The sequence below is a fragment of the Pleurodeles waltl genome, chromosome 7, assembly GCF_031143425.1.
Source record: "Pleurodeles waltl isolate 20211129_DDA chromosome 7, aPleWal1.hap1.20221129, whole genome shotgun sequence".
Lineage (NCBI taxonomy): Eukaryota > Metazoa > Chordata > Amphibia > Caudata > Salamandridae > Pleurodeles > Pleurodeles waltl.
Window position 1 is genome coordinate 638,153,257 of NC_090446.1, and position 23,811 is coordinate 638,177,067.

General features: G+C 46.6%; 1 long non-coding RNA gene across 1 annotated transcript in view; it reads left to right on the forward strand.

The window, feature by feature from the left end:
- LOC138304498 (uncharacterized) overlaps positions 1 to 23,811 on the forward strand; it is a 107,925-nt gene that overhangs the window by 18,628 nt on the left and 65,486 nt on the right. The gene's annotated exons all lie outside the window — the stretch shown is intronic.

Consider the following 23,811-nt stretch of genomic DNA (forward strand, 5'->3'; position numbering starts at 1 on the left):
TCTATCTTTGGCATAATGTAGGCATTCCTGCCAACATTCTGATACTCTGGCAAAATAAGGGCCCATCATAATTGTGGCTTGTGGCATAACGGTGGCACACATACAGTGGTACTAAAACTTGACTATGTTATGGCTGCTACTGGCATAATTCTTGCCGTCCTTAGCACAATGGTGGTAAACGTCACTGCATATAATGATCATCGTTTTTGATTCATGGAAGAGATAAATGGAAATTACTATTAGATTGTGTGTGAATGTGCAGGTCAAAGATGAAATTTGTTGTTTCAGGACCAACCTTATTTGCTGAAAATTAAACTTTTTTGTTTTTGCGATTTAAAGTCTACAGTTTCAGTGATTCTTTTTTTCAGTGAGAAACATGTTGCCTTTTATTCTTTATTTATTTAAACAACTTGTGTGTATGTTTTATGTCTGGTTCTTGTGCACGTTGAAGTCAGCTCTCTATTGGAAGCATCGTCTAGGCATCTTCACTTGTGAACACTTCAGATACTGTTATAAAAAATGCCGTAACTCAGGTATCCAACAGCATCAAATTTATTTGACGGCATTAGACAAAGGAAAAAAATGTAGTGCTTTATTAAAAACGTTCTTGTGCACCCTGTTTATGCTATCTGAGCTAAGCATGTATTCCTTATTACAACAATTAAATCCGCAAGCACTATGTTAACAATGGCTACGCAAGAAGCAACAAATAACTCAGGTGAGCAATGGGACACATAAGAGTTATGTCCGGTATTCACAAGATTGCACTTTTGAAACATTTATTTAGGTTTCTTTTTTACAGATGTCCATATATTTAAATCAGTGCATTGTACGCTGCAGTCTTAAAATGGGTTAACGATAGGACAATATTATCAATGTCAAACACAGCAAGCTTGCTTGTGGGTGTGCATGTATTGATGTACCTGCCAACTCATATGGATGTGAGCAAGTGTCTGTTTATATGTGCCCTAAAGCACGAATATTGGGTATTGTAAATAGATATTGGTCTACATACGTGTTTAATGTTAGTCCATCTAAATAGAATGTACAACAAAGTACGGCCATTACAACAAATAATACATCACCTATAGCATGCCAGACTTATTTGTGTTGCTGTTGCTTGGCTTCTGATCACCAGCTATATAGGCGTAGGTCTGGTCCCCCCCAGTGCGGCCCTGTCACACTCTGCATTAACAAAGCCTTGACAAAGTTAATAGATCCAGCTTTAATCTACCAGTGCAAGCCAGATTTATCAGCATTGCCAAAGCTTGTGTAATCTGTGTTTCAGTTTTGCTGTATTAATTATACATATATATATTAATTATGAATTGTTGAATATTATTTTTGTACTTAAATGACTGTTTCTGCATTGTTCATTACGTGGTTTTTGTAAATTGTGTTTCTTGCATGCCTAGACGCTATGTCCCTGGCATCTGATTCTGGATTACAAATAGTAACTACAATGCAGTATGATAAGGAAATTAGCCAGTTTGTGTACTCTAAAAAATGATGGCATCCAAATGCATTGCATTTATCTACTTAGCCATCAGATGGCAGCAGATATTTCGCAATCAATGTTGGGATTTGGAGCCTGGTCACAGTTGGGGGACCGTAGCGAGACCAGTCATATCTCAACCAGACATACAATTACTCGCCCTTCATATGGCAAATTATACAAGAAGGACCCAACGCAAGCCAATTTCTTGCGTTAGAGAATATAACATTCTCCGGCCGTATTTATTACAATTCATAAACACAACAAATGTTTTGTTTTCCACATAAATACAACAATAAGTATAGTACAGCATAGTTTTCGTGTGGGCATATCCAATACATAAAATCTCCTAGCAAATACTCCATAGCTAGTACATGAATACATTACATTTCATATCAAATTAAGGAGTCATGATTGGCCACCCCTCGGGCCCTTGGGGTGCTGATTCAATTGACTTAATTGACTTGGACCCAGGACAACACCCTGCTGGTCTCTCCACAAGTTGTCTTCTACAAGGTGAACTCACTTGCCCCATCAAGACAGAGGGAGCTTGGGCCAGCATAGCAGCTGTACCCCCAAACAAGCATGCCAGAGCTACCCAATACAGGGATTCCCCCTGGCACCCACTGGGAGTTGAGACTTGGCTAACCGGACCATACCTTGGTCCCTATACCAGCCCACCATCCTCCGTATCCCCAAGGCCGTGTAATGGAGTACCCCGGCTGGCTATGGACAATCGCGGGTGTGGGTGTCCCCAGCCTTCCAGTAGTGACCGCAGTACCCCTGCCCCGGATTGAGCTAAATGCTAAAAGAATCCAATCCATCCTGAATTAGCCTACACATATTCTTGATGCCAAGGTTGTTTACCTGTTTTTAGTGGCCAAATATGACTCTTCCTCTGCCAGAAACAATGATTGAACGTACCCCCAGTGGACTTAACACAGGGATGGGAGGGTGAGGAAAAAGGAAGCACTTCGTGCTTGAGCAGGCAAAGAGCGGCTTTGGCGATCATCAAGGGGACCCAGGCAGCGATGTTTAATCTGGGCAACCTGGTCCACTACTTAATCTGTTCTGCTCCCCCTGATGACTGCCCGGGCGACCCCACCACGGATGGGAGCAATAAATGGTTTCTCCCTGTGGGAGAGAGGGAAATTCAAAATAGTGGCCACCGTTGGCCACTGCCCCTGACTGGTCCGATCCGGCCCACACCTGTCTCCGGTGCCTGCGACCTGGAGGCTTGGCCCCTTATCCACAGGTGGGGGACCGCAGCAAGACCAGTCATATCTCAACCAGACATACAATTACTCGCCCTTCATATGGAAAATTATACAAGAAGGACCCAACGCAAGACAATTTCTTGCATTAGAATATATAACATTCTCTGGCCGTATTTATTACAATTTATAAACACAACAAATGTTTTGTTTTCCACATAAATACCACAATAAGTATAGTACAACATAGTGTTCACATAGGCATATCTAATACATAAACTCTCTAAGCAAATACTCCATAGGTATTACATGAATACATTAAGGGGGTTATTCTAACTTTGGAGGAGTGTTAATCCGTCCCAAAAGTGACGGTAAAGTGACGGATATACCACCAGCCGTATTACGAGTTCCATAGGATATAATGGACTCGTAATACGGCTGGTGGTAAATCCGTCACTTTTCCGTCACTTTTGGGACGGATTAACACCTCCTCCAAAGTTAGAATAACCCCCTTAATTTCATATCAAATTAAGGAGTCATGATTGACCACCCCTCAGGCCCTTGTGGGGCTGACTGATTCAATTCACTTAATTGACTTGGACCAAGGACAACACCCTTCTGGTCTCTCCATAAGTTGTCTTCTACAAGGTGAACTCTCTTGCCCCCTCAAGACAGAGGGCGCTTGGGCCAGCATAGCAGCTGTACCCCCAAACAACCATGCCAGAGCTATCCAATACAGGGATTCCCCCAGGCACCCATTGGGAGGTGGGCCTTGGCCAACCGGGCCATACCTTGGTCCCCATACCAGCCCACCATCCCCCTACCCCTGGGGCCGTGTAATGGAGTACCCCAGCTGGCTATGGACAATCACAGTAGCAGGCATCGCCAGCCTTCCAGTAGTGACAGCAGTACCCCTGCCCGAATTGAGCTAAATGCTTAAACAATCCAATCCATCCTGAATTTGCAAACACATATTCTTGATGCCAAGGTTGTCTACCTGTTTTTAGTGGCCAAGCATGACTCCTTCTCCGCCACATGTCTGGGTGGTTTCCTGACCAAATTCTGTTACTTAGATTTGCAAGAACTGCAGCTGATGCCATAACGGTCCTCATACCAGACTTGTTGCCCCAGACTAACCAATGAACCGTATCCCTGTGGAAGGACAACTGTTCCACCTTCTAAATGGCCTGACCATCTTATTCTAGTCTGCTGAGGACAGGCCCCACCTAGAAACAACTCCCTGGGACGACCGGAAACCATAGAGTGGTGGAGCTAGAACACTCCTTACTTCACACTTCAGGAAGGTCCTCTAACAATTGCTAAAAAACAATTGCTACCCATGTGGAGGGTGATGACCGCCGGAGGGTGTAGCTCCCTGTGTGTGACCTCCTGGCAAGCCGGCATATCTCTTCCAACAAAGACCCCCCTTCACACCTCAGTAGAAGAGAAGGTCCGCTTTTCTGGCCTGTCTGTTAAACCAGTTCTGGCCAGAAGTTGAATGCCACCTGGCAGCGGGACCAAGTATCCATGCACTGGCTGTAGCAATGTGACCTAATAATCTGATTTGAAAGGAGATACAATAAATATCATTAGACATATAAAAGGGGTGCGAGTCAATTGCAGTTACCTCATGTTAGGTAGCATGAGGCCCTTCTGACTCAGGCTTTCAGGGTGAAGCTCCGTTCTCCTGGGAATGAGGGGGTGACCCTCTTGCCCTCCTACCGGGGGGTGAACTTAGTGAGTGTTAACAATGATTCTAGACCAAGTGTCTCTAAGGAGTGGCTTGTGAGCAACTAGAAGCTCTTGAGCCACCCATAAGTAGCTCTTCTGTGTGTAGGCCAGTCTACCAAAACAACACATGTGCATTTGTCCTCATGTGGTCAGTACCAAAATTCTTACAAAAATCCACAGCTCGGGATGATAGTCAGCAACATGAGTAGCTTTTAGTGCAAGTGCGGCAGGCAGCTGTATCTGCTGGCATTTGTGCATGACATACCGCTGGGACTAACTGGTCACCCCTCCTAGGTTCCTCAGCTGCACTCGTGCTATACCAGCAAATTTATAACACCGCAACTACCACCAATCCCTGATGTATTGCAACCGTATTTGGCCAACCTTGGAAAACCCTCCAACAGGACCCGACGTTAGGCAAGGGCTCTACTGTAACACAGTGAAGTTTGAGAAGTGGTGTGATGTTTCACCAACAGACACCTTTTTCCCCAGAGTCCCGCTATCCCATATATATGCCACTAATATATGTATAAGACATTTTTGTGTGCCTGTCGAGTACTCCAACCTGAAGTGACCATGCACTCATTCAATCTGAGTCAGGAAGGTCATCATGATAAAACCACTAGGTGGGAATTTGAATGCTGGATCCTCTGCCTATTAAAGGAGGTCTACTGTGAGCTGGTGGGCCTGAAAAACGGATCCATACCATAAGGATTCTGTCTTATCAATGCTTGAGCATTAAATTGTATTAAGGCCGTTCCCTGAAATTGACATAGACTTTGTTGAGCTATGCAGGAGTGTATAATCTTAAGAATGGAGGCTCCTGCTACAGAGTCCTGGGGCCCTGGAAGGCTGTTGAGATCCCTACTCCAGGCTCCCCCCCCATTTCAGCAGTTCTAATGGTTCTAGTATTGACAGCTCTATGCTCCTGGAAATAGCTAATGAACTTCCCTCGAGTTTGAGTTGCACCCTTCCAGACCAAAAAATTGCAATGAGACATACCGCTTCATAATAAGGTGCTCTCTAATAAAACTCTCAGAAACTTGGACCCCCGCATTGACATTAACTGACCTACAGTTCGCACTGAGGTTTGAACAGAGGTTGAACAGTAAAGGGATACATGGTACTAAATAGCATTTCTATCAAAGCCACTTTCATTCATTTGAATGCTTTGATCAGGCATAATCAACTGACAGAGTATGTCAGAAGGCGCATACAGGGCACACCATAGTCAATAATGTCAGTGGGTGTGAGGATGACAATATTTAACACCAGCAGGCCAGGCATGTGCAGTGAGAGCAGACTTTTCAGTAGCCCTGATCAGATGTGCATGAAGTCTGAACACCTTTATGACACACTGACGAGGCTGGTGAGAAATTCACACAGCCTCAGACTCATCTCCAGAGCACTCACTCTTATCTCATCATGAACACTCACCCACAGCCAGAACTCACCCGGATGTCCAAAAGCGATTTGAAATTGAGTTGTATGCCGCACGATAAATGTATATAGACACAACATATGTGAAAAAAGAATACTCTTAGAGAACGCAAGACAAAGTTAAAATGTAATGTAAACAAGGACTGGATAGCAGCTATGGATTACTTAACCGCTTAGGTGCGGGCGTCGGCCACTGGCCGACGCCCACACACCCTCCCTGGTGCGGGTCACGACCAGTGGCCGACACCAGGAAGGGCATTAATAAATCCTCGGGTGCGTCGCACCCGAGGATTTATTTTTTATTTTTTTTCCCCCCCCGGGAGACACGGAAGCTACCGTGTCTCCCCCCGCCCCCCACCCGCCCCTTTGTGACGTCAGCGCGCCGCGAGGCGCGCTGACGTTGCAAAGGTGTTTTCCCCATGAAAGCAGGAAGCAGCCTTGCGGCCGCTTCCTGCTTTCATGGGGAAAACGGCCTTTTTCACGTTCGGGAAGGCCTCGTAAGAAAGGGGAGAGTCTCCCCTTTCTTACGAGGCCTTCCTGAAAGTGTTTCCTGGCCCCCGATCGCAGCACAGCTGCGATCGGGGGCCAGGAAACACTTTCAGGAAGGCCTCGTAAGAAAGGGGAGACACTCCCCTTTCTTACGAGGCCTTCCTGAAAGTGTTTCCTGGCCCCCGGTCGCAGCTGTGCTGCGATCGGGGGCTAGGAAACACTTTCAGGTTTCCTGGCTCCCCCGATCGCAGCACAGCTGCGATCGGGGGGGTCAGGAAACATTTTGAAAAGGCCTCGTAAGAAAGGGGAGACTCTCCCCTTTCTTACGAGGCCTTCTGAAACTGTTTCTGGCCCCCGATCGCAGCTGTGCTGCGATCGGGGGCCAGAAACAGTTTCAGAAGGCCTCGTAAGAAAGGGGAGAGTCTCCCCTTTCTTATGAGGCCTTCTGAAACGGTTTCCTGGCCCCCGATCGCAGCACAGCTGCGATCGGGGGCCAGGAAACCCCACTAGACACCAGGGATTTCACTTTTGGGGGGCAGCCCCCCCCCGGAAAACGGGCCGCCCCCCCCCCCGGATAATTTTCCGAAAAAAATAAAAAGGTAGGTGCCCCCTGGGGAGGGGGGGGGGGGCGCGATCGCGCCCCCCCCCCCCCCAGGGGATTTAAAAAAAAAAAAAAAAAACAATGAAATGACAGGGGGTCGCCCGTGGCAATTTTTTTTTTAGATGTTGTAGGGTTTCCCTGGGGGCCATTTTGGCCCCCAAGGAAACCATACAACAACTAAAAAAAAATATATGTATATATCTATATATATATATCTATGTAGATAGATATATCTAGGTACATGGATATATCTATAGATATATCTATGTAGATATATATTTATATATATATATATATTGGTAGATCTGTATCAAAGAGATTTATAAAGCGCGCTACTCACCTGTGAGGGTCTCAAGGCGCTGGGGGGGGGACGGGGGGGAGGGAAAGGGGCTAGGAGGTTCACTGTTCAAAAAGCCAGGTTTTGAGGCCCTTCCTGAAAAGAAGTAGGTTTTGGGTCTTGTGAATGTGGGTTGTGAGTGCGTTCCATGTTTTGGGTGCAATGTAGGAGAAGGATCTGCCCCCGGTGGTGGTGTGTTTGATGCGGGGGTCAGAGGCGAGAGAGAGGTCAGCTGAACGGACGTTTCGTGTGGGGGTGTGGAAGGTGACTCTCGTTGAGGTAGGCAGGGCCTGTGTTGTGGAGTGATTTGTGTGTGAGGATGAGGATCTTGAAGGTGATCCTTTTGTCAATGGGGAGCCAGTGGAGGGATTTGAGGTGTGGAGAGATGTGTTCGTGTCGGTGGAGGTCGAGGATGAGTCGTGCTGCTGAGTTCTGGATGCGTGTAGTTTGCACTTGAGTTTTAGAGTGGTGCCGGCGTAGAGGGCGTTTCTGTAATCAAGCCTGCTGCTGATGAGTGCGTGAGTGACAGTTTTTCTGGTCTCTGTGGGGATCCATTTGAATGTTTTTCAGTATACGGAGTTTGTTGAAGCATGAGGAGGTAAGAGCGTTGATTTGTTGGGTCATAGAGAGGGAGGAGTCTAGGATGATGCTGAGGTTGCGTGCGTAGTTGGCGGGGGTGGGTGCAGGGCCTTGCGTGGTGGGCCACCATGGGGGGTCCCAGGTTTTTTTGGTGAGGGCCAAAGAGGATTATTTCGGTTTTGCTTGAGTTGAGTTTCAGGTGGTTGGCTGTCATATATACATCACTTTTGTCAATATGTGTGTGGTTTCCCTGGGGGGAAAAGGGTCCGACTTGTCTAGTGGCAGTTTTAGTGCCATAAAGAAGCGCAGAAGGTTTATATGCCTACTGCAAAGAGCACATCTGTATTTTATGTAAATAGCTGAGTACATTAGTAAAGTCTATGGAGAGATGAAGGGCACTTTTGCTGGGTGGTAATGAGGGAATCCGAGGAGGAGGGAGTGGGAGCACCAATAATGATTGTTGGACTGGGCGCAGGAGGTGCTAAAGACTGTGACGAATGGTATGTGACAAGGTGTTTTTTGAGTGTCTTGAAAGTACGTGCTGATTGAGGGAAGAAGCGCAGGTAAGGTGGCCTCTACTGTTGCACGTATCTCACACACACCATCGATTTTGTGACTGTCTACGTAGGCTAGTGTTTTAGAGCAACAGTTTAGCCAATAGCAGAGATGGCATCTTGATGGATGACTGCTGCCTGCACTCGGGTTATAGAGGACCGCTCTGACATAGGATCAGAGACTGAGACATCAGATACTGAGACAGCATCTGAGGGATGGGACAATGGCGCAGACTCTGGGAGTGATTTTTCAGTCAGAGGAGTCCCATTCGAAAACTCCTCTTCCAGTACATTATGAGGGAGGTGATGAGGACAGTCCTGCTGTCCCTTCGCAAGCTGTTCGTGCAACTGGGTAATAGTGGGTTAGGCCAACCCAGAGAGCAGGTGAATGCGGCGGCAAGCAGAGAGAGAGTGCTCTCTTGGGAGCTCACCAATTTAGTTCAGCCCCAAATTCCACCACCCAAATCATATTGTGGAGACATCAAAATTGTCTATGGCAAAACAAACTGGTTTTGTAAGGCAGGCACCTGTGTTTTTGGTCCTGGATTCGGCGGCCATATAGAGAAACACACTAAACCCAAACATTTCTGGAAACTAGACATTCGGGGGAGTCCACAGAGGTGTGACTTGTGTGGATTCCCCAAAGTTTTCTTACCCAGAATACCCTGCAAAGCTGAAATGTTGAGAAAAAACTCTATTTTTCTCGCATTTCTGTCACACAAACTACAGGAATATGCTGGGATCCACAACATTCCTACCACCCAGTGACTCCTCACCTGTCCTGATAAAAACACTACCCCACTTGAGTGCCTACACCTAGTGCCTGTGTCAGGAATGGATCACCCCAGGGTCAACAGCTGCCTCACGTAAGGACCAACATTGACCGTTGTGTGATCTATTCCTGTCGCAGGCACCAGGCCTAACCACACAAGTGAGGTATCATATTTATCGGGAGACTTGGGGGAACGCTGGGTGGAAGGAAATTTGTGGCTCCCCTCAGATTCCAGAACTTTCTGTCACCGAAATGTGTGGAAAACGTGGTATTTTAGCCACATTTTGAGGTTTGCAAAGGATTCTGGGTAACAGAACCTGGTCCGAGCCCCACAAGTCACCTCATCTTGGATTCCCCTGGGTTTCTAGTTTACAAAAATGTGCTGGTTTGCTAGGTTTCCCCAGGTGCCGGCTGAGCTAGAGGCCAAAATCCACAGGTAGGCACTGTTTTCTATGAAAAAATGTGATGTGTCCACGTTCTGTTTTGGGGCATTTCCTGTCGCGGGCGCTAGGCCTACCCACACAAGTGAGGTATCATTTTTATCGGGAGACTTAGGGGAACGCCGGGTGGAAGGAAATTTGTGGCTCCTCTCAGATTCCAGAACTTTCTGTCACCGAAATGTGAGGAAAACTTGTTTTTTTAGCCACTTTTTGAGGTTTGCAAAGGATTGTGGGTAACAGAACCTGGTCCGAGCCCCGCGAGTCACCCCTCCTTGTATTGCCCTAGGTCTCTAGTTTTCAGAAATGCACAGGTTTGGTAGGTTTCCCTAGGTGCCGGCTGAGCTAGAGGCCAAAATCTACAGGTAGGCACTTCTCAAAAAACACCTCTGTTTTCTTCCAAAAATTTTGATGTGTCCACGTTGCGCTTTGGGGCGTTTCCTGTCGCGGGCGCTAGGCCTACCCACACAAGTGAGGTATCATTTTTATCAGGAGACTTGGGGGAACGCCGGGTGGAAGGAAATTTGTGGCTCCTCTCAGATTCCAGAACTTTCTGTCACCGAAATCTGAGGAAAACTTGTTTTTTTAGCCACTTTTTGAGGTTTGCAAAGGATTCTGGGTAACAGAACCTGGTCCGAGCCCCGCGAGTCACCCCTCCTTGGATTGCCCTAGGTCTCTAGTTTTCAGAAATGCACAGGTTTGGTAGGTTTCCCTAGGTGCCGGCTGAGCTACAGGCCAAAATCTACAGGTAGGCACTTCTCAAAAAACACCTCTGTTTTCTTCCAAAAATTTTGATGTGTCCACGTTGCGCTTTGGGGCGTTTCCTGTCGCGGGCGCTAGGCCTACCCACACAAGTGAGGTATCATTTTTATCGGGAGACTTGGGGGAACGCCGGGTGGAAGGAAATTTGTGGCTCCTCTCAGATTCCAGAACTTTCTGTCACCGAAATGTGAGGAAAACTTGTTTTTTTAGCCACTTTTTGAGGTTTGCAAAGGATTCTGGGTAACAGAACCTGGTCCGAGCCCCGCGAGTCACCCCTCCTTGGATTGCCCTAGGTCTCTAGTTTTCAGAAATGCACAGGTTTGGTAGGTTTCCCTAGGTGCCGGCTGAGCTAGAGGCCAAAATCTACAGGTAGGCACTTCTCAAAAAACACCTCTGTTTTCTTCCAAAAATTTTGATGTGTCCACGTTGCGCTTTGGGGCGTTTCCTGTCGCGGGCGCTAGGCCTACCCACACAAGTGAGGTATCATTTTTATCGGGAGACTTGGGGGAACGCTGGGTGGAAGGAAATTTGTGGCTCCTCTCAGATTCCAGAACTTTCTGTCACCGAAATGTGAGGAAAACTTGTTTTTTTAGCCACTTTTTGAGGTTTGCAAAGGATTCTGGGTAACAGAACCTGGTCCGAGCCCCGCGAGTCACCCCTCCTTGGATTGCCCTAGGTCTCTAGTTTTCAGAAATGCACAGGTTTGGTAGGTTTCCCTAGGTGCCGGCTGAGCTAGAGGCCAAAATCTACAGGTAGGCACTTCTCAAAAAACACCTCTGTTTTCTTCCAAAAATTTTGATGTGTCCACGTTGCGCTTTGGGGCGTTTCCTGTCGCGGGCGCTAGGCCTACCCACACAAGTGAGGTATCATTTTTATCGGGAGACTTGGGGGAACGCCGGGTGGAAGGAAATTTGTGGCTCCTCTCAGATTCCAGAACTTTCTGTCACCGAAATGTGAGGAAAACTTGTTTTTTTAGCCACTTTTTGAGGTTTGCAAAGGATTCTGGGTAACAGAACCTGGTCCGAGCCCCGCGAGTCACCCCTCCTTGGATTGCCCTAGGTCTCTAGTTTTCAGAAATGCACAGGTTTGGTAGGTTTCCCTAGGTGCCGGCTGAGCTAGAGGCCAAAATCTACAGGTAGGCACTTCTCAAAAAACACCTCTGTTTTCTTCCAAAAATTTTGATGTGTCCACGTTGCGCTTTGGGGCGTTTCCTGTCGCGGGCGCTAGGCCTACCCACACAAGTGAGGTATCATTTTTATCGGGAGACTTGGGGGAACGCCGGGTGGAAGGAAATTTGTGGCTCCTCTCAGATTCCAGAACTTTCTGTCACCGAAATGTGAGGAAAACTTGTTTTTTTTAGCCACTTTTTGAGGTTTGCAAAGGATTCTGGGTAACAGAACCTGGTCCGAGCCCCGCAAGTCACCCCTCCTTGGATTCCCCTAGGTCTCTAGTTTTCAGAAATGCACAGGTTTGGTAGGTTTCCCTATGTGCCGGCTGAGCTAGAGGCCAAAATCTACAGGTAGGCACTTTGGAAAAAACAGCTGTGTTTTCTATAAAAAAAATAGGATGTGTCCATGTTGTGTTTTGGGGCATTTCCTGTCGCGGGCACTAGGCCTACCCACACAAGTGAGGTATCATTTTTATCGGGAGACTTGGGGGAACACAGAATAGCAATACAAGTGTTATTGCCCCTTATCTTTCTCTACATTTTTTCCTTCCAAATATAAGAGAGTGTGTAAAAAAGACGTCTATTTGAGAAATGCCCTGCAATTCACATGCTAGTATGGGCACCTCGGAATTCAGCGATGTGCAAATAACCACTGCTCCTCAAAACCTTATCTTGATCCCATTTTGGAAATGCAAAGGTTTTCTTGATACCTCTTTTTCACTCTTCATATTTCAGCAAATGAATTGCTGTATACCCAGTATAGAATGAAAACCAACTGAAGGGTGCAGCTTATTTATTGGCTCTGGGTACCTAGGGTTCTTGATGAACCTACAAGCCCTTTATATCCCCGCAACCAGAAGAGTCCAGCAGACAAAACGGTATATTGCTTTCAGAAATCTGACATCGCAGGAAAAAGTTACAGAGTAAAACATAAAGAAAAATGGCTGTTGTTTTCAGCTCAATTTCAATATTTTTTTATTTCAGCTGTTATTTTCTGTAGGAAAACCTTGTAGGATCTACACAAATGACCCCTTGCTGAATTCAGAATTTTGTCTAGTTTTCAGAAATGTTTAGCATTCCGGGATCCAGCATTGGTTTCACACCCATTCCTGTCACTAACTGGAAGGAGGCTGAAAGCACCAAATATAGTAGAAATGGGGTATGTCCCAGTAAAATGCCAAATTTGTGTTGAAAAATTTGGTTTTCTGATTCAAGTCTGCCCGTTCCTGAAAGGTGGGAAGATAGTGATTTCAGCACCAGAAACCCTTGGTTGATGGCATTTTCAGGGAAAAAACCACAAGCCTTCTTCGGCAGCCCTTTTTTCCCATTTTTTTGGAAAAAACTAAATTTTCACTGTATTTTGGCTATTTTCTTGGTCTCCTCCAGGGTAAACCACAAACTCTGGGTACCATTAGAATCCCTAGGATGTTGGAAAAAAAGGACGCAAATTTGGCGTGGTTAGCTTATGTGGACAAAAAGTTATGAAGCCCTAAGCGCGAACTACCCCAAATAGCCAAAAAAGGGCTCAGCACTGGGGGGGAAAAGGCCCAGCAGCTAAGGGGTTAAAGGATTTCTGGAGTGTGTGTGGCTCCGATCTTGAAAGGAAGTCAAACAGACTTGTCTTCCACAGAGATGTGCTCAGGGTGAGTGCAAGCCGTACTGAAAGACAACAGGAGAGCGTGCCTGCTCGTAGATCTACAAGAGAAGAGATGTCATCAACATAAATTAAACACAAACAAGCACACTCACAGCGAGGGCATGCACCACCCAAAGGGAAACAATACGAGTAACAAACCCGCCTGCATGAAAAAAGTGCACACCCAGTGAGTGCAAGCATAGCCCAGAGCGCACAAAACAAACCCTAAGCATGCCCTTTAGATACAGATGTCCACAGCCAATGATGAAACTGGAAGATGTGACACACGGATTAGTCACTCTCAAGACCTACCAGCCTTACTCTCTACCTGTTAATTATTAAATGTTACATGAGTGCCATCTAGTGGTGAAATAGGAAAATTAAAACATAACTAAAGAATCTCCCTTCACTGCCCGCACCTGAAGCCCATAAAAAGCAGCATATCAACCACTCAAATTCCAAAATGAATAGTTTCACACGTATTTTGCCTGAACCAAGAAGGGCTACAATTATTTTATTATGTTATAATTTTGCTATTCCAGTCGATCGTTGCATGTCTAGTTTGAGAACATCGATTTCACGGAGAAAGATTGTTTTTAAGCGCTTATTCACCAATATAGGTATCATGGCACTAAGGAAATAGCCGATAATTGAAACATTAGTTGAATCATAGCCAAACACAGTTGAGAAGGCCGAACAAAAAGCCATTTTAATCTGTTTTTGAAAGCACGAGTAACACCCACAGTTTGACCGCAAGCTATGTAGTAACATCGGCAGAGAGGCAAAGGATCTTATATTATGGTTGCGCACTCTGTAAAGTCAAAGCTCTTCTCTCAAGCAAGCTGCCACTCGTAAGCTCATCTGTATGTACTATGACCTTAATTCTTCCCGAAACTTGCGACCCTCCTGTCATTTCCCTGCCTCCTCTACAAGCTACCACACTGGCAATGGAGGGGCCCGCGGAGAGAGACTCGTTCTAGTCTCTCCGCGGGCACGTTCGGGAGGGCAGGATTGGCACGGGGGTGCCGGATTGGTTAGAAGGTAAGTGGGGGAGGGATTTGTAGAAGGGTTTAAAAGGGGGGTGGAAGGGTTGGGTCGGCCTCTGTTCCGCGCCGACCTGTGTGCAGGAGGGGTGGTTTTTGAGGCAAGTGTGTGCGTGTGTGGAGAGTTTTGTTTAGGTCCTGGTGGGGGGCTTTTTCAGCCGTGCGTGTGCAGGGGCAGTGCTGGGAGGGGCCCGGGGACCGCAGCGCACCACCGGGATCTGCTGCATAGTTGCTGGCAGGCGCACGAGGCCGCGCAGGCCGGGCGCCTGCCTTTTTTCAACTTTCTCGGCCTATGCGCGCAGCACAGGTGGGGCCGCAGGGGGACTCCCAGATAAAGAAGGCCCTTGGGCCCGGGCTGAATATAAAAGTTGTACACGCCCTGTTTTTTCATAGCGCACGGGAGCGTGGCGGCAGCTGGGGCACACGGGGCGGTGCCTTGGGGCCCCTCGAGTTTCCAAACCATACGCAGCAGTATAGTACGCACGGCAAACGGGCCCCACAGTGCATCAACAGGCCCCCCGGGAGGGGCGGGCGCAGCTACAAAAACACCGGTGGCAACCACAGGGGCTTGCTGGAACTTTAACAAAGGGTTTTGTTCACAAGCACAGTGTAGGTTTAAACATGATTGCTCCAAGTGCGGGGGTCGTCACCCAGTCATTCAATGTTTCTCCCTTTCCAGCCCCGCAGAACAGTGGAGAGCGTCGAGAGGAAGGGGCTCATATGGCGCTACTGCACCAAAGGGTCCTACACCAGTTAGACTGGAAGTCTTGTGGCCTTGGTTGCTCATCTATCCAGAGGTGGATAAAGCTCGGCAATTGGAGTGGGGTTTTCGAGAAGGTTTCAGGGTAGGGTATCAAGGTCCCCGAGAGAGGAGGTGGGCGGACAATTTGCGGTCAGCTAAAGAGCGGCCTCAGGTAGTGCGTGACAAATTGGCAAAAGAAGTGGCTCTGGGGAGAATAGGTGCGCTGTTTTTCGACTGGCCGAGCGATAAATTGATGATATCTCCTTTGGGAGTGGTCCCCAAAAAAGCGCAGGGAGAGTTTCGTTTGATTCATCACCTGTCATGGCCTGAAGGTGTGTCGGTCAATGACTTCATTGCACAGGAGGACTCCAAGGTAATTTATGCGTCGGTAGACGACGCTGTGAAGTTAGTTTTGAGGTGCGGGCGGAAAGCGGAAGTGGCAAAATGTGACATACAATCGGCCTTTAGACTATTACCCATTCATCCAGCAGATTTTGACCTCTTAGGCATGCAGCTGGATGGCGCCATTTATGTGGATAGGGTTTTGCCCATGGGCTGTGCAATATTATGCGCCCTACTCGAAACCTTCAGCACCTTCTTACAGTGGGTCTTTGTGGGAATTAGTGGCCATCGGACAGTGACTCATTATCTAGATGACTTCTTATTTGTAGGAACAGCCGCATCCGGTGCTTGTGGCTGGGCTTTGGATATGTTTCAGAAGCTAGCTCAGCAGACAGGAGTGCCTTTGGCCCCAGAGAAAACAGAAGGACCACTATCAATTTTGACTTTTTTGGGCATTGAACTAGATGCAGAAGCTCTGGTGGCCAGATTGCCAGCGGCGAAAGTGACAGAAATACTGGATTTTCTGGCAGTAGTGTGCATACTTCGTAAAATGGATTTGCCGACGGCCCAAAAACTGCTAGGGTACCTTAATTTTGCATGTAGGCTAGTGAGAGGAGGTCGGACCTTTTGTAGATGATTGGGGCTGTCCATGTCAGGAGCAGTGCTTCCACACCATAGGATAAGAGTTTCCTTGACTTTAAGGGAAGACACCAAAGTATGGGAGATCTTTTTTAAGAAATTTAATGGGGTACCAATGTCTTTTGGTGACTTGGACACGGTGTGGCAGGTCCAAATTTTTTCGGATGCGGTGGGAGCGTCGGGGTTTGCCATATACTGGGATGGGAGATGGTGTGCTGAAACATGGCCTTCACAATGGTTGCAACAAGGGAGAAGCATCGCTTTCCTGGATTTTTTTCCACTATTAGTGGCACTGGCGGTTTGGGGACGAGAGTTAGCCAACAGGACGGTGCTTTTTCAGGTAGACAACATGACGGTAGTAGAGTTGGTTAAAAGACAGAGGGCTACGGACCTCAGAGTTTTGCGCTTATTGCGTCAGTTTATGCTTCAATGTTTATCTCTAAATGTTATCTTTAAAGCTGCACATATACCTGGGATTCATAACGAGATTGCAGACTCCCTATCTCGTTCACAGTGGCGGCGTTTTCGCGAGTTGGCACCTGGAACGGAACAAGACTGCGGTCCCGGCAGACATTTGGCATTGGGGGGCGTGATGATCACGGGACTGGTGGAGATGTCTTTAGCGGTATCTACGCGGCGAAGTTACAGGCTTGCATGGTTGGAGTTTCAATCTTTTGAGCCGTTTGGGGGCAATTTTTGGGCACAAGGGCCGCAGACTCTTGAAGCGCGGGCTCTACGCTTTGTGCTTTTTCTGATTGAGGAGGGTTTATCCCCAGCCACAATTGGGGGAAAGCTGGCAGGCGTTTCATTCTATGGGAAACTTTTCTTTGGTTTTGACCCTGCGCATAACGAGTTATTAGGAAAGATGCTGAAAGGTTGGGGCAGAGGCAGGGCCAGCGGGTCTAAGCCGGCAAGGGAACCCATTACTTTCGAAATAATGATGGAGCTGCTGCATGTGTTACCGGTGTGTTGTGCGGATGAGTTTGAGGTGGGTTTATTTCGCTTGTGCATGGTTTGGATGTTCTTTGGCGCGTTTCGAGTGTCTGAATTGTTTGGGGTAGGGAAAGAAATTGGGGTAAAAGTGAAAGAGGTGTGTATGCACAAGGAAAGGCTGGGTATATGGCTTAGGCGTTCAAAGACAGATCAGTTGGGAAAAGGTAAATGGGTATGGCTGGAAAAAGGGGGAGTTGAGTTAGCATGTCCAGTAACAGAGTGGATCGTGTTCAAGGCAAAATTGAATAGGGCAGGCGATGCAGGGGTCTTTGTACATGCGTCTGGGAGAAAGCTTACTAGCTACCAGATGTTACAAGTTATGAGGATGGCACTTGGACGGACTGGGCGGCGTTCAGGGGACTTTGGCACGCATTCATTCAGGATTGGCGCAGCTACAGCGGCAGCCTATTTAGGCTGGGACTGGGCTAAGATCAAGGCCATAGGTAGATGGAAATCTAGATGCTGCGAGCGTTATGTCAGGCCTTGATGAAGACGTAGTAGGGGGGGGGAGTTTAAGTTATCATAACAGCCTTTACAGTGTTTTTTCTTTGCAGGATGTGTGGCCGGGCCGCAGAAAGACAAGATGATGACATGGCTAGTCGGCCATTCATTCGTTCACTGGGCGGCAAAATTTGCGGAGAAGCAAATTAACGGCAGATCGTTGGGACTGCCCAGCAGACACAATGAAGTTCGTTGGTGGGGCAAGAGTGGTATGAGGTGGAGGAGCTTGCTTCCATTTATCATGGGTAACTTGCCGCAGTGGGGATGTCCTGGCATCTTACTGATTCATCTTGAGGAAAATGATCTGGTGAAGCTATCGGGGCTCACATTGATACAGCTCATGCAGAGGGATTTGGAACTTTTGAAGCAGAAACTATGGGGGACATGTTTGGTATGGACAGAATTTGTACCAAGAAGGGCGTGGAGAGGGGCAATTAATCATGGAGCCATTGAGCGGGTTCGAAAAAAGCTGGACAGAGCAATGAGGGTATTCTGCTGGGCTCAGGGGATCAAGGTGCTGAGGCACGACGACATTAAAGAATAAGAGGAGACATTGTTCCGAGCAGACGGGGTTCGTTTGTCACAGTTAGGAAACCTGTATTATTTAACAGGGTTAAGGTTGATGTTGGAGAGCTTATGGGGAGAGAATCTGTGGATCAGGGAATAATAAAAAATAAAAAAAAAAAGGAAAGGAAAGAGGAAATCAATACCGAAAACGGGGTGTGTTTCCTGGGGTGGGGCAGCAAAACGCCATGAGGGTTTCGCTGGTTGGCAGGAGATGGGGGAGGGTGGAGAGCCAGATATGGGCTTGTCCACCCTTCCAGGGGGAAAAACAAGGAGGTGAAGGATCAGAGTGGGGGGGTAGGCTACAAGCAAGGAAGGCATGAGAGGAATAGGGGAGCGTCTAAAGTAGGAGAATTGAAGGGAACTATTGGAGGAGAGAATGAAGGCAAGAGAATCTTTAAATTTAAGGTTTTGTTAAAAGGAGGGTATACAGTTGAATTTTAGTTGATGTTATGTTTAAATCCTGTCCTAAATAAATGACCTTTTACACCAACAATGAGTGTCACTGTATGTGTGTCCCAATGGAGGGGCCCGCGGAGAGAGAGACTCGTTCTAGTCTCTCCGCGGGCACATTCGGGAGGGCAGGAAGTGGCGTGGGGGTGCCGGATTGGATTGAAGGTAAGTGGGGGAGGGATTTGTAGAAGGGTTTAAAAGGGGGGTGGAAGGGTGGGGTCGGCCTCTGTTCCGCGCCGACCTATTTGCAGGAGGGGCGGTTTTTGACCACCCACCCACCAGGCAGTAGGAAGGAAGGAGAGAAAGGTGCCATTAGTTTTTGTCTGATAAGAAGGGCTGGTAAGAGGGGGTTTGGAAGTCATTCAGGGCAGGTGATTGGTTGGTTTGTGGCAGGAGATGGGGGAGGGTGGAGAGCCAGATGCGGGCTTGTCCACCCTTCCAGGGGGAAAAACAAGGAGGTGAAGGATCAGAGTGGGGGGGTAGGTTACAAGCAAGTAAGGCATGAGAGGAATAGGGGAGCGTCTAAGGTAGGAGAATTGAAGGGAGCTATTGGAGGAGAGAATGAAGGCAAGGGAATCTTTAAAAGTTAAGGTTTTGTTAAAAGGAGGGTATACAGTTGAATTTTAGTTGATGATATGTTTAAATCCTGTCCTAAATAAATGACCTTTTACACCAACAATGAGTGTCACTGTATGTGTGTCCCGAAGCTGAGTATCGAGACAATCTAAACCCCTCCCCCCAAAAAAAACATAATGAGGCACACACAAAGCACCGACCCAACAAGTAACATTGTGCCACTCCCCCCAAGGAAGCAGCTACCCCCCTCTGCAGCTCACACCAGCACCCACCTTCCTCACCTCACCTTTGCTCCAGCACCGTCCGCCCCCCGCATGAGGGCTTTGACATGGCCACAGGCAGTACCTTCAGGAAAAAAGGTCCTTCACCTATCGCCGCATCAGAAGCCCCCGGGAGGTGGCCCTCAAACATTTCATGAGCAGGTGAGGGACAAGGAAGCATTCCGGTGCATGAGCAGGCAAAGGGAGCCGGCAACGATCATCTGGGGAACCCAGGCAGCGATGTTTAATCTGTGCAACCTTGCCCACTACTTAACCTGTCCTGCTGCCCTTGATGACCGCCCGGGCGACCCCACCATGTGGGAGAGAGGGAAATTCAAAAGGTGGCCACCGTTGGCTACTGCCACTGACCAGTCCGATCTGGCCCACACCTGTCTCCGTGGCCTGCGGCCTGGCGGCTTGGCCCCTTGTCCAAGTGCATCCAGAGCTGAAACACTTCTCCACCTCTCCTCCAAAGGCCCGATAGAGTAAGAGCTGCTGGAGGTTAGTTAATTCGACCGCCGGCTGGATTTAAGGTGGGCGGTTGTTTCGCCAGTTTTTACTCTTAGTTACCACTGTAAAAAATATGATGGTAAGGGTCCACAACAAAGCTTAAATTGCCCCTTTACCATGGGAAAAAACTTCCATGGTGTGGGGGTCATTCGCTTTTGTTTATTTTCCAAAACAAAATATGGCTTTTGGATTTTTTTATTTGAAGAACAAAACATGTTTAAAGTTTGATGGACAGTACCATCATTTTGACTGCGGGGTCCTTCAAATTTTTAACACATTGACAGGAACCACCATGACATTGGTTCTGCCAATGTTAAGAGATATCTGTTGGGCTAGCGGACATCTCTAAGGCCCAAATTTACAAATCTGCCACCCAGCGAAGTGCAACACCCAATTTTGCTGTGCTGTATGGCAGGGAGAGAGCAGGAAAGCGCCTTATCTACAGAGATACAGCCTGATCCTGCTCTCTCCCTACCATGCGTGCAAAATTAGGCTGCCGAGCACCAAGCACATACCTTTGCACCATAGTGCTGAGCTGTCTGTGTTGGTCTAGCCTAGGTTTTGTACCGGAATAGTACCCTTCCAGTACAAAATACTATGCTTAGACGAAATTTTAAACTTTTCCCACTTTGGATGTGTGTTGTACAGTGCAGCACACGTGAAAAGTGGGAAATGTTAGGAGTAATAAAATAATTTCTCTTTTTTATTGCCTGCTTTAAAGTGGCATTAACGTTTAGTGCAAAACCATGTCTACTATGTCTACTAAGGTTGTTGCATTGGAATGCCCATCTACTGCCCATTGAAGGTTCCTTTGATGCAGAGTAACACAAAGCAGCAATTCACACTTGCATGCGTTACTTTTTCTTAAAAACCAAGGCAAATACCAGTTTGCATTGATTTGTAAATCTCAAAAAAGATTTTGCATCTGGTCTGAATTAAAAAAGTAATGCAAACCTGATGCAAAACCTTTGTGAATCTGGGACGAGATTCAAAGAATGGTCGCTCTGCCGGCACAACAAAGTATGTTCTCGGTTCTGCAGACAGAGAACATAAGGTACTCTGAACTATATATCAGGCCCATTGTTTCCAATGCTCTCTTTGATATACTCTGCCCACTGTTCTGCACTTCCCCCTCCCGCTTCTAAAGTGACACATTTCTATTTTAAAACTTGTTGAAATGTAGATGTACCACAATTGTACATAATATTGGAGACCTAAGGATAAACAGTGAAAATAGTCATTATAATAGAGTGTGCAGTTTTATAGAAAAGTTAGATTTCCAACACAGTTGTTGTGTGCGTGGGTGTGCGTTCATGGATATTATTAGTGTGTTTGAGTGCTACTGTTGTGCGCTTGTTTACAAGTGTGTGATGCAGGTGTGTGTTGTACATTATATATCCCTACTCGCTCACCCTTATTTGGAGAAAATTTGTGAAAGAATGTGTTAGCAAAGTTAATTAAAACCATCGCTATGCACACATTCGTACTATATAAACACTCAAACATACTCTCTATTTAAGAATTAAATGCACATAAACATTTTTTTTAGCTTATTCTGATCCTAATCCATGTCATAAAATATTAATCTTATACATAATTAAAGCCTACTCCCCTAGTTTCATCCTTTGTTCTTTGTCTTAAGTTCAGGGAATGAGAGCGACGTTGTGTCCTGGATACTAAAAAAAAAAACACAGTCGATTTCCTAACGTTAATAACATAAAATTATACCTAGTTACCAATGACTAATTCTAGCTAGGAGCTAGAGTTAACCATTTGGGAGCTCTTCAAACATAAACCGAGAAACCGGGCACTCACTGCCTACTCTGCTTTTTTCTCCATTTCTTTATGGGCCTGCACCATAAATTTAGTCCTCCGACAAGAGAACAAGACTGAAAGTCCACTTAGCCAACTGCTAACAGCGGGCCTACATGAGCGTATAGTTAGTGACCTTAGAATATTTTTCAAAATACAATCTCCTATGATCTAACAAAGCCAGGCACAGACAAAATACATGTTCTAGTGACTCTTGTCTGTACCCACATAGTTGGCAAGAATGTGTCTGTGTTTGCTGTCTCCACAGAGGGACCGTGGCCCATATTTATACTTTTTTAGCGCCGCATTTGCGCCCCTTTTTGATGCAAAAATGGCGCAAACTTACAAAATACAGTCGTATTTTGCAAGTTTGCGCAGTTTTTGCGTCAAACATTTTCGCAAATGCGGCACTAAAAAGTATAAATATGGGCCCATATCTTTAGTTTCCATCAAACCAAATCGAAAAAGTATTAACTGATGTTTCAATGACTGGGTGAATGATGCTGCTAGGTAATCCTGGGCTCATAGAGATTTGCATGATGTTATTACAGACCAGGCATGTTCTCTTCTTGCAAATTTATGTTTAGCAAAAATTAAGGACCTCAACCTAGTAGCAGCATTTGCCTTTCGATAAAACTCCACTTTACCCAGGTTCATATCCCGGGCTTCTTGCAAACCTAGGTCTTTGATAGAGTTGTTTAAATGATGACCCCATGTGCCTTCATCATTATGATGCTGTTGCTCCTCAATTTCAATCCATCAAAGATTATTGGTGGTACCAATCTCTGCTATTCGCATTCTCCAGCAAAATTTGGCATAGGCACGTTTACTCTGATGATCATAATTTTTCAAACCCAATTCTAAGCGGACCTGAGCAGGGGATACTGATCGAGGGCCCAAAAAACTGATTTACTGCTGCCATGACAGAAAGCAAGTGATTGTATGACGGGCAACTCAGTTTTTGTTTTAATACTTGAAAACCATAGGTCAAGGAGTGGGCTTTAGCTTGGGCAACAGCAAACTGTGGTTTAAAAGTCAAGAGATGATCCAAGGTGAATCCCAAATATTTATATGTATGGACAACCTCTGCCCGTGTTCCATTTATGAACCATGTAACAGATTTAAACTTCGTATCAATCAGACGGACAGCCTTAGTTTTCCTCAAGTTCAGTCCCAGGCCTTTAATTGTTATATATGTATAGAGTGTATCAATGCTATGCTGTAGTCCGACTGCTGTTTGACTGAGTAAAACTATATCATCTGCATACTTTAGCCATGCTTTTCCTTTCCTGGCCAAAACTGGTGGATTACTATTTACGGGTGCTAAGGCATCGGCTAGGTCTGCCAGGTATAGACTGAACAGTGTGGGAGCTAGTACACACCCTTGTTTTAATCCTTTTGCTGTTGGAATTCTGTTGGTGAGGTGGCCACCCTCCCCAATTTTCACTTGCGTCCAAGTACCTGTATACAAGTCCATCATTGCGTTCAGAAGGCTGCAGGGTAGGCCCCAACCTCTCAATTTCTCCCATAAGCGGGTTCTTGGCACATAACCAAAAGCAGCCTTTAGGTAAAAGAAACATGCAAATAACCATTTATTCTTGAGCCTGGCTTTATTTCCCAACAGAGCCAGGACTGCCAGATTGGTTGAGGCTCCCATGCCAGCTCTGAAGCCTGTCTGGCATTGTGGTATTAGTTGTCTTTCATATATCCATTCCGCTAGTTGTTGCAATAGACAGGCTGCATAGAGTTTAGCTTCCACATCAATCAAGGCTATTAGCCTGTAGTTCGAGGGGGCTGCAGGATTTCCTGTCTTGTATATCGGGTGGAGAATACTGCCTTTCCATGCGTCTGGTAGCCGCATAATGCCTTGGAGGTCATTAAAAAGCAGCGCCAAATAGTAAGCCCAAAATGTGGAATCTTTTCTGAAAAGGGCGTTTGGGATTCCGTTCTGGCCAGTTGCCCCTTCCAATTTTAGTTTCTTAATAAGGCCTGTCAGCTTTTCTATATCTATGTTCATTATAGTGTGTTTTTGTTCATTGTCAGACAGAGATAAGTCTCTTTTCATCCTCACTCTAAAGCCAAAGTTTGTCTTACTTGAGTCTTTTGCAGCCTGAAAGGCCTCCTCCTTCACATGATGCTCTGGGATTGAGTACATTGTTAA